The following is a 10089-nucleotide window of genomic DNA, read 5'->3' on the forward strand; positions in this document are numbered from 1 at the left end:
ACCAAATTCCATCTTACATATGCACAAACAGCCTTGTTTGCGCTAACAAGTCTAGTTTCATGCATCTCCCAGTCAAAAGCGATGTATATATAACTGCTATCACATGCAGCAATTAGAAACACCCTGACATCCTGTTCTTTCTGCTCCTTCCCCCTCTCCAGTATTCAAAATACTTCAGCTCCTAAAAACACACACCCTCATATCCCATTCCCCTTCATGTCAGCACCAACCAAGTTGCCCTCTTCCTTACCTTCTTTAAGTGTTCAAAGGTAATTTTAAAGAACACCTCATTTAGCTTTCATTTTACTGAGATTCAGCCTGCCCATAAATCAGAGCTGAAGGGGAATTGGAGAGGGTATCAGCTAATCAAAGCTCCAATCTCTAAAATGTTTAAATATAAATCAAAATAGTTGAAGGCTCTCCAAAGCTTCAATTTTCTTTGAAAGCCCTAGTTCTTATTTTTCYTGCGCTTAGCTCTCAATTTCATCCTCATCCCTTGAAGGTATTTTCTAAGTATTTTTTAGTCATTTTCTCCAAGACATTGAGCTGCCTGGTTCAAGAATTATATTAAATTCTGACCTGTGAGTGAGTTGCTATGTTCCCAGGTAGGAGTGCTTTGTCCAAATTAAGGTTTTAGGGTTCAGCTCCTAAATTGAAGTTTACTAATGACTTTAAGGCTAAAAATGTTCCTAGAATATATTGAAAACATGACTTTGATCATCCATTCCATATTGCAGTCAGAACTACATGCTCCATATGTCAGAAATGATAAAATGTTCCTGCCTCCCTCTTTTGCTTCAGAAGTCTGGAAGTCTGCTAAATTAATCTGCTTACCTATCTTTATCACATCTTATAGTTCTGGAATGGAATATGGGTTAGAAAAGTTAAGAATATAAGCTTATTTCTCTCTCTTCCTCTGTCCTCCCTTCCTGTGTTAAAGCTATTGAGAGAAAGGAAAAAAAAATACACATTGTAAAAGATATTTTAATCCTTGGGTTTAATCACTCAAGCATGTGAGTTTACCAAAGGAGTTCTCACTGAAAAGCCGATCCTTYCATTCTTCTCAATATATGGGGTATCAGCGTGTAATATCAGTGTGCTTCCTTTTGCTAAAACAACCAGTCTGTCAGAAACCTCTCCTATGAGAAGCAAGAATGGGAAATGTGGGGCACAGGAATATTTGGACATCTTCCTTGTTGTGTGGTGCACATGCATAAACATCCACAGAGGAATGAGCTTCTGTGCAGAACTGTAATAACTCTTAACATAAGGTGCACAGTTCTTAGTTTTTATTTTATGTGTTTGCAGCAGATACACAAAGGTTATGCTGTTATGCAAATCAGGATTTAAGAATAAATCTTGTACACACCAGTGTGATACCTCTCCTGCCTAGGACGGCTCTTTAGTTATTGGCTGATCTCAGATGTCCTTCGGGGATCCCTGCATGTCAATAAAAACCCTGAGACATGTGCAAGTATTGGTAGATTGTTGGGCAAAATTTTCCACCCCACACACATTTTTGCTTATTTTTGTTGTGAAACAAATTTCTTTAGATGAGACTTCCAGAGAATTTTGAAACCAGATTGGTTTTGGCTGCCTCACACAATAAGAAATTTTGGGGGAATTGTTTTTATGCCACGGAGATATGAGTGCATTTTCTACCAACAAAATATTCAATGGATCTTCAGCTGCATGTGAGCAAGGCAGACTCCAAACTCTGGTTTGCTCTCATATCAAATGTGTAATCAGAATGAAAGTGCAGGAACAATCCAACTGAAGGGGCTCATGATCCCTGAGAGCCACAACTCCTGTGTGGGAAAGGAAAAGGGAAAGGGAGTAAAAAAGAAGGGGGGAAGAGAAAGAGAGAAAGATATTTCACTCCCATATTTATTAATATAACAGAATGGAAAATATGGGATCCCTGGGCTGACAGAGAATCAACTTTATCTTTAGAAGAAATAAATTTCAAAGATCTCTTTTAATATTTGGCCCAACTTCATGGGTAGCTTTCACTTTTCCCTTTCTACAGAAGGTAAGWTGCAAAATGTTTGATTTCTCAGTAGCTGTCTTCATTCTGTTTGGGAGCAGCCTCACAGAGATAATGAAAAACCTGTTTTCTAGAACATGAAATGTTTTTTGTCACATTCTCTTGCATTTTTGCATGATTGTCATCCAACACAAAACTAGAGAAATCAAAACAGAAACGAAYCAAATAAATTAGTAAAGATTTCTTAGTACCTTGCTTTGGTACCCTTCTGAAACAAAACCTCTTTATATTAAGCAACTTTTGCAAAGTGTTAGAACTTGAGCAAAGCCACTTCCACAGGTGATGCATCATTCAGCTAGATTTTTCTGAACAGGCTGACATGCAAAAGAGAAAGAAAATGCATTTTTTAATAGTTGGCACAAAACATGTACACAGACAATGTGTACAAAAGCAAAAAAAAAAGTGTTCCTTGAAAATATGAAATAAAAAATTTTGTGCACATAATTAGGTGCACAAAAAAAAAGGTAATAAAAAGGAAACAAAAAAGATTGCCAGAAAAGGAGAAGTTTAAAATTTCCAAGGCTGAGTTCAGTGGAAGGAAGGACATCTTCCTACGTACACAGGATGTCCATCATGGCAAAAGGCAGGTGAGGGGAGAAAATCAAACTAATTTTGGTGTGATACCCAGTGAGTTTCTGAGCAGAGATATGCGAATCAGGACCTGCAGCATAGGGAATTGGGCTTGATGACTCTCTTTCTGCTGCTCTMGTTTTCCCCAGGGCCTCAGAAAGCTCTGCCCATCCTTAACCAAACCACCAGAGAGCCATCTGAAATCCCTTTTGAAAAACCAAGTGCTGAGGGAAAGGCAGCAAATATTGGGTCCTTTTGTTCAATAAGGAGGAAAAGTTATTTCTTTTCTTTCATGTTGTGAGCCTGGCTGACAGCTAACCAGACTGCAGGTGTCACTTGCCAGTGTGCAAATATTGTAATACATTAGTAATATAAATATTACTAATAAATGGCAGGTATCAAAACTGCAATTTTCTCTTGACTTTGTAGGATCTAGGTAAACCACAAATCAGACATGGATCTGCTGACAGACAGACAATACAGACCATTGTACTGCGCTTACACAAGGACCTGTGGCATGAGAATATATTAATTTTTAATGGAAAATGTTATTCTTTATGGTCAGCTCTTTCAGCAGAATAATTTATCGAGACTGACATCAACCAGATCCACTAAGGATTGATGTTAAAGTGAGGRGGGGAGGGGGACATTTAATATTTACAAATGGCATGGCTTTTAAAACACCACTACTTAGAATCAAGTGCAATTACAGTGTATTTAAATGAGTATTAAAGTATTTGTATTGCCAGTTTGCAAATTCAGCATCTTGAGAAGCCCGAATGGATTTTCATGTAATTATTGTCATTAACTCAAAGAAGTTAAATGCTCAGCAAAGAGTCTGTTTAAAAAAAATAAAAAAAAAAAAAAAAAAAAAAAAAAAAAAAAAAAAAAAAAAAAAAAAAAAAAAAAAGTGAGTGCATAAATGTATAATTAAATGGCATCTTCATGCTTAATTCCTCATGTGATCTTCTAAAATATACACCTCATAACTGCTGAGTACCTTGGTGACATAACCCAGGCTTCCTTTCTGCATAGCATTAGCATCAGGAAAGCTATATTTGGGGTCTGAGAAGTTTCTCTTCAGAAGGTGACATTGAGAAATTTTCTTTCCCTGAAGCTTATTTATCTTCTTTCCCTGCTAGAAGACCCTTTCCTGGCTTTTTCTATGAGTACTATGAACAAAAATTTGGTGTTTTTGAAGTGCTATGTACAAAACTTGCCAAATGTTCCTACTCTCACAGATGCTATTCCATTTCTACTGGAAATAACAGGTGTTGTGTATTCCGCACCAAATCTCAATCAAAATGGCCCATAGATATAAAATTATAGAATCACAGAACAGTTTGCAAGAGACCTTARAGACCATCCTGTTTCACCTCTGGCCATGGGCAGGGACACTTTCCATTATCCCAGGTCACTCCARGCCCTGTCCAGCCTGGCYTTGGAYACWCCCAGGGATGGGSMRSCMMMRGRWKGGGSYWWYCYKGSMMMRTTCCCCAGAGYAGCTGTGGCTGCCCCATCCTTGTRGGCATCCAGRGCCAAGCTGGATGGGATTTGGAGCAACCTGGGATAGTGRAAGGTGTCCCTGCCCAYGGATSTRGGGGTTGGAACTGGATGATCTTTAAAGACCCCTTCTCCTTTAAAGATTGCTACCAGCCCAAAYTATTCCATGATTCTGTCATTTTATTATTCATCTCTCTTTTCGAGATTGACAATATTAGCTCAAGATAAAAATAAGTATTTATTCTTGGTAATCAATGGTGACTTCAGAAAATGGTCTGATCAAGGAACTGCTTTCACCAGGCTGTCTCAAGATGCTTTCACTCATAATYTCAGTGCTTGCCCCATTGTCTCACAAGGAATATTTTTCACTCTTGATTGCCACAAGTCCTTGCTCCACCTGGATGTAGTGCCTGCTCTTAAACTGATGCATGAACCTCATTTCAACTGCTACAAGAGCAACTTCAAACTTAGAAATGCCAGTGTGTAGCACAGGGCTTTGCTTTACAAACATTCCTCTGTTAATGAAATTGGAAAAGTTCAGAGAAGGAATTTTCCATGAGTAATTCCTCATGTAAGCACTACTTAAAAGTCCCTTTTCTCAAATTCGCTTTGACAGCTGCTTGGGAAATAATAACAATAATAATAATAAATCTTAGTCTTATTTCAGTATCAACAGAGTGAACATCTGCAGGTTCAAGCACTGGAACCCAAATTCCTGGGTCTTCATCCAGCGTGATGCTCTCTGCTACCTTGTGGCTGGAGCACACCCTCCTGGATAGGGAACAGGACTCAGCCTGTTCAGACACCTTCAGAGGACACTGACAAAACTCTGATGCCGTTAGCCAAAGGGAAACACCACTTTGTGGTATCTGTGTATTTCCCAAACCTTCAAAGCCTTTTTTTCCACCTGCTGCTTCTTATCTTAGAGCCGGATTGCCATTTCGGGGAAAGGGGGCTGGATCTTCACGAAACATTTCCACARCACCCCGTGAAACGGTGATGGGATCTCTGGGGATTTCTGAAGAGCTGATAATTAATCTGACAGACTGCTCCATGTAGGGGCTGTCAATCAAGTGTGAACAATTCCCATCCCCTCTGTCAGACTCTCACCACACCATGGAGCTTTTGCCAGGTTTTCAGCAGCTACAGCAGAGGGGAGAGGGAACTGCCATGGCCAGGAGGAGCAGCCTGAGCCAGCYCCCTGCACAGGCAATAGAGGCAGTCCCCTGGGGCAAGTTATTGCTGCAGGAGGACAGTGGGAAAATGAGTGACAGGAAGTAAAAGTTGATGTGGCCCCGAAGATTTTGCACCTTTGAACATTTCAGTGTAAGGTGACAATCCACATTGCACTTCCTGCATCTCCCACGCTTCCCAGAGCTTTCCCACCCCAGCTGATGTCGAACTCTCCTGCCCTGCCTTTGTAACTCACCTGATATGCGTGGTCTGAGACACCCAGATTTAGAGGAGTTTTGGGATTGGTGAAGCTGATGCTCTGATTTTAGGTTCAGAGCTATTGAGGACATACAGTAAAGGACAAAAGCTGTGGGTCTGATCAGATCTCCTACAGATCTCCCTGTTGCCATGAGCTGCCCTTCTGAATAGTTGTGTAAAATCCATCATGAGCCACAAAAACAGGGCATGTGTGAAAGAAATGAAAACAGARGTTAATGAAAGAYTGAGTGCWCAGACAGCATGAGAAACAGTGGGTGAAGAACCCTGAGGAATAACCACTGTCTCCATCAAAAAAAAAAAGCAGTGTGCTGATTGAACCAGCAATGCTCAAACTGGATAATGAAAAACTGTGAATCATGCAAAAAAACCCAGTGCTCATTTCGCTGCCCTGCAGTTGTAACACAAAGGTTTTCCAAGAGATAAATATTCCTACCGTGATGAGTGATCTTTAAGTCAGCAGCTACGTYCCTCCCTTGAAAAAGGAAGTGATGGAGTGCTGTTAGCACTGTCTTGTGCTTCTTTGATTCCAGCCCTATAAATATTTCCCTTGTCACTGGTGCTGGTCACTAGAACTGGCTAAGAAAATACTCTATGACAATCAAAAGAGCAGGAATTATAAGGAGTAGGTTTGGGCTTGGCACCCAGGACACACCGAGCCTTGAGGTCCAGCTCCTAGGAAGAATGCCTCTTTAAAATTAACCATGTTGTGGTTTTTTAATCACTTCTTAGTCTTGAATTAGTGAAGAAACACAACAATAGAAAAATAAATCTAACTAGGCTTTGAATAGACATTGTCTTGAGATGATGCATTCAAAGATTCATTATAGAATCACAGAATGATTTGAGATGGTTTGGATGGGATGGAAGGGACCTGAAACCCCACCCAGTTCTACCCCAGACACCTTCCACTGTCCCAGGGTGCTCCAAGCCCCATCCAACCTGGCCTTGGACACTCCCAGGGATCCAGGGGCATCCAAACTCTTCCACCMATCCTTCRGGCAAGAAAGAGGACACCTGAGTGSGAAAAAGAATTTTCATCATTGATGTTTCTTTCTTAGAGGAAGATGGAAAATGGATGGATTCTTTTAAATAGCTTATTTTCTATTTTTATTATGTYTAGTCAAAAGCACTGACTGATGTCAGGCAGTCTACTGAAATGTAAGATGAGAAAAAGAAAAGTATTTGAAAGGGGAACTTTTGTTAAGTGTTTATATGACACCAGTGCTTAACCTTTGGTCTTCAGAAAACCTGTCTTAAAATTTAAATAMTGGCACTTCAATTGATTCACATGGTCTTTGTGAAACAGCTCAAAGATTATTCACTGAAAGTCTCCGCAAGGACAAGCAGTGAAACACTAGAAATGAAAATGTGAAAGTCTTTCATTGAGGTTCTGGTTGTCAAACAAGAATTTAGAAAACTTGTAAGAGGACGAGGGACATTGCTGAAAAACCCTCATAGGTTACCTCTGTACACTCCTTCTCCTGTACATCATAAATAATACAGAGAAGAGAAGCTGAGTTGCATCCCTTTCCATCTTATCCTTTCATAAACAGAGAAAAGAGTGTAAAGATTTCCATAAATAGCCATTTTCTGCATTAAAATCTGCCTGTGGAGAATGTTTCTATMCTGGTTTCCAAAGAAAACAAGGACTTACACGATCCAACTTATGTGTGTATCATCTCATCTCTTCGTGTCCCCCTGACAACTTTTGAACCTGTTTCAACAAAATTTGTTAGAATTGTACACGTTTCATGAAAATTTACAGCCTGGGGGAAGACAGGGACTTGATTAGCTGCACCAGACAGAATAAGRGAGGCTCCAGTTACCCTTTATCAGAGTGAGGAGAATCTGTGTTGGGCAGAGACATTATTCATATCACARCTGTGGAAAAATCTTAAATTGGCACCCTCGTTCAACCAGAAAGTTCAAACCTGAGACACACATCCGCAAGAAACATGGTTTTGTTAATTCTGCTTCTCATGGAACAGCTTGTTCCCACTAACATCTCAGTTGAAGATATTAGCAAAGATGACGCTTCTTCCATTAAAACTGTAGCTTCCAAAAATCATCAGCTTTTGACAGARAAAATAAAAAAGCCTTTTAAGATTTTTTTTAAGACTGGTGACTCTTCTGGATCATCTACACAAACAAACTCCTGACACAAGCATATGTCTGCYTCACTGTGCTGAGATATGAGCGGGGAGTGTGTGGGTCAGCAATTCACAGCTCCTCTGAGTGCAGGCTGCRTGTCTCGTACACAAGAGGAGACACCAAAGTGTCCATGTTGGCTCTGGGAGCTCTTTTAAAAGCACAGCAGAAATGACCTAGCTTCTGTTCATCACATCTCCCAAATCCCCACAGTGGTCCAGAAAACTGGGTCCTTTATCCCACAGGCCCTTGGTGTTACTCAAGGCTTTTTTACATCTAAACAGGTTGTTGGTGTGTTGCCCTATAAATGCATTCACCTTTCATTTAYTGATCTCCCATAAAGCCTGTCACACTGCCCATGGCAACAAATTGGAAATTGGAACAGGATGGTCTTTAATGTCCCTCCAACACAGAGCACTCTGTGATGTCATGATTCCGCAGTCACTCTCACTCTGTGGCTCTCCAGCATTTCTGACTCCTGTGTCTCTTTCCTTTAGGAAGACGTGACCAGGATCCATCCTCAGCTACCAACACACCTCAGGCTGAAGCAGACTCGACTCTGTGAGAGGACAGGACCATCCCACCTTCTCCTGGTGAGTTCAGGCTCCCTCGTGTGTGTGGGTGCTGCTTTCTGCCCATGGAGGTGTCTCATCTGAGCAGGCTGTTCACCTCTCTGCAAGGCCAGATGCTTTCATTCAGGCTGGATACTCAATTCGCAGGGAAGGCAGTTTCCTCCCTGCTGCCTTTCAATGCAGTTCCTCAGCCATGCAGGGAAGCACAGCAAACCATGCCACTGGAGGTGACAGACAGACAGACAGRCAGACAGCACACTGGGTGAAGGATCCTTGTCTTGGCAGCACCATGAACACTTCCAGGCACTCAGTCCACCCTGTGGTCCAGACATGCTCAAGGGTCACTTTCAGGGGTTTTAAGGAGCAATCACTTCTCCAAATGGAAACCTATTTAGCTCATGGCAGGATAGAGGGGAAGAAAGGGTGGTACAAGAGCTGTACTGTAACTAAAAAGCTGTACTGTACTGTAACTAAAAACCACTTCTTTCTACAATTACTGCATGTGGATGGAAGTTGTGTGCACACACAACCTGCTGAGCTTCTGCAGAGCTTCTGCTCAGGGCTCTCTGTCCTCAGAATCACAGAATGGTTTGGGCAGGGACACCTCCCACTGTCCCRGGCTGCTCCCAGCCCCAATGTCCAGCCTGGCCTTGGACACTGCCAGGGATCCAGGGGCAGCCACAGCTGCTCTGGGCACCCTGTGCCAGGGCCTCCCCACCCTCCCAGACAGCAATTCCTTCCCAATATCCCATCCATCCCTGCCCTCTGCCACTGCCAAGCCATTCCCTGTGTCCTGTCCCTGCAGCCCTTGTCCCCAGTCCCTGTCCAGCTCTCCTGGAGCCCCTTTAGGCCCCAAAAGGGGCTCTGAGCTCTCCCTGGAGCCTTCTCTTGTCCAGGTGAGCACCCCCAGCTCTCCCAGCCTGGCTCCAGAGCAGAGGGGCTCCAGCCCTGGCAGCATCTCCGTGCCCTCCTCTGGCCTGGCTGCAGCAGCTCCAGGTCCCTGTGCTGTTGTTGCCCAGGGCTGGGGCAGCTCTGCAGGTGGGGTCTCACCTGAGCGGGGCAGAGGGGCACAATCCCCCCCTCGCCTGCTGCCCACGCTGGGGCTCAGCCCAGGGTGGAGTTGGCTTTTGGGGCTCAGGTGCACRTTGAGGGGTCAAATTGATCTTCTCTTGGCACGGTTTAATCTCTCGAAGGTTAAAGAGGACATGAGCATCGAGGTTCTTCCCTTCAGCACAGATTCCATGGGTGCAGAAACCTCAGGAGAAATGGGTTCACCTTTCAGTTCGTCCCTGAGAGGATCCAAACAGACTCACTCCTGACAGTGAGAGACCCCAGTCTGTGGCTGGTAATAGCCACATCTGACTTTTGGATTTTTTTTAGGAAAGGCCATGCCCAGCAATGAACATAAACAGTATAACATTCCAACCCATTCCCCTCCCTCTCTATCAAATACCAAATTATCATGTCAATAAAAGTCAAGAAGATTCTATTTAAATTATAAACTGCAAATATTGGCTTATTTTGAGSTAGTTGGTATGAATGAACGATCACRTTGAAAATTTCTTGTATTTTGGAAATACATTTCATCTGCCTTTGCACGATGGCAGCCAAGAAAATTTTGTTCAGATTTTCCAAGGTGATTCACTTCCTGGCTTCTAACAAACCTGGTAAATGTCAGGTGCCAAAACTTTCTTCAACAAGGCTTTTGAGCTAGAATGAAATTTCCATTCCAAAGAGTAAATTTAATAATTGTCCGTGCTACTGCTTTTCTATTTTTGGGTCTTCTTAAGAAGACCT

At 42.4% G+C, this 10089-nt stretch overlaps 1 long non-coding RNA gene across 1 annotated transcript in view; it reads left to right on the forward strand.

Annotated features, from left to right (window-relative positions):
* LOC130574519 (uncharacterized) overlaps positions 1 to 8307 on the forward strand; it is a 247782-nt gene extending 239475 nt beyond the window's left edge. The window contains exon 3 of the long non-coding RNA XR_008965442.1: positions 8218 to 8307. This is a non-coding gene — a long non-coding RNA (uncharacterized LOC130574519). The remainder of the gene's footprint in view (positions 1 to 8217) is intronic.
* Positions 8308 to 10089: the final 1782 nt, after the last annotated feature.

This window comes from Malurus melanocephalus, unplaced genomic scaffold, assembly GCF_030028575.1.
Source record: "Malurus melanocephalus ecotype Western Australia unplaced genomic scaffold, MMel_1.1 scaffold_85, whole genome shotgun sequence".
NCBI classification, from domain to species: domain Eukaryota; kingdom Metazoa; phylum Chordata; class Aves; order Passeriformes; family Maluridae; genus Malurus; species Malurus melanocephalus.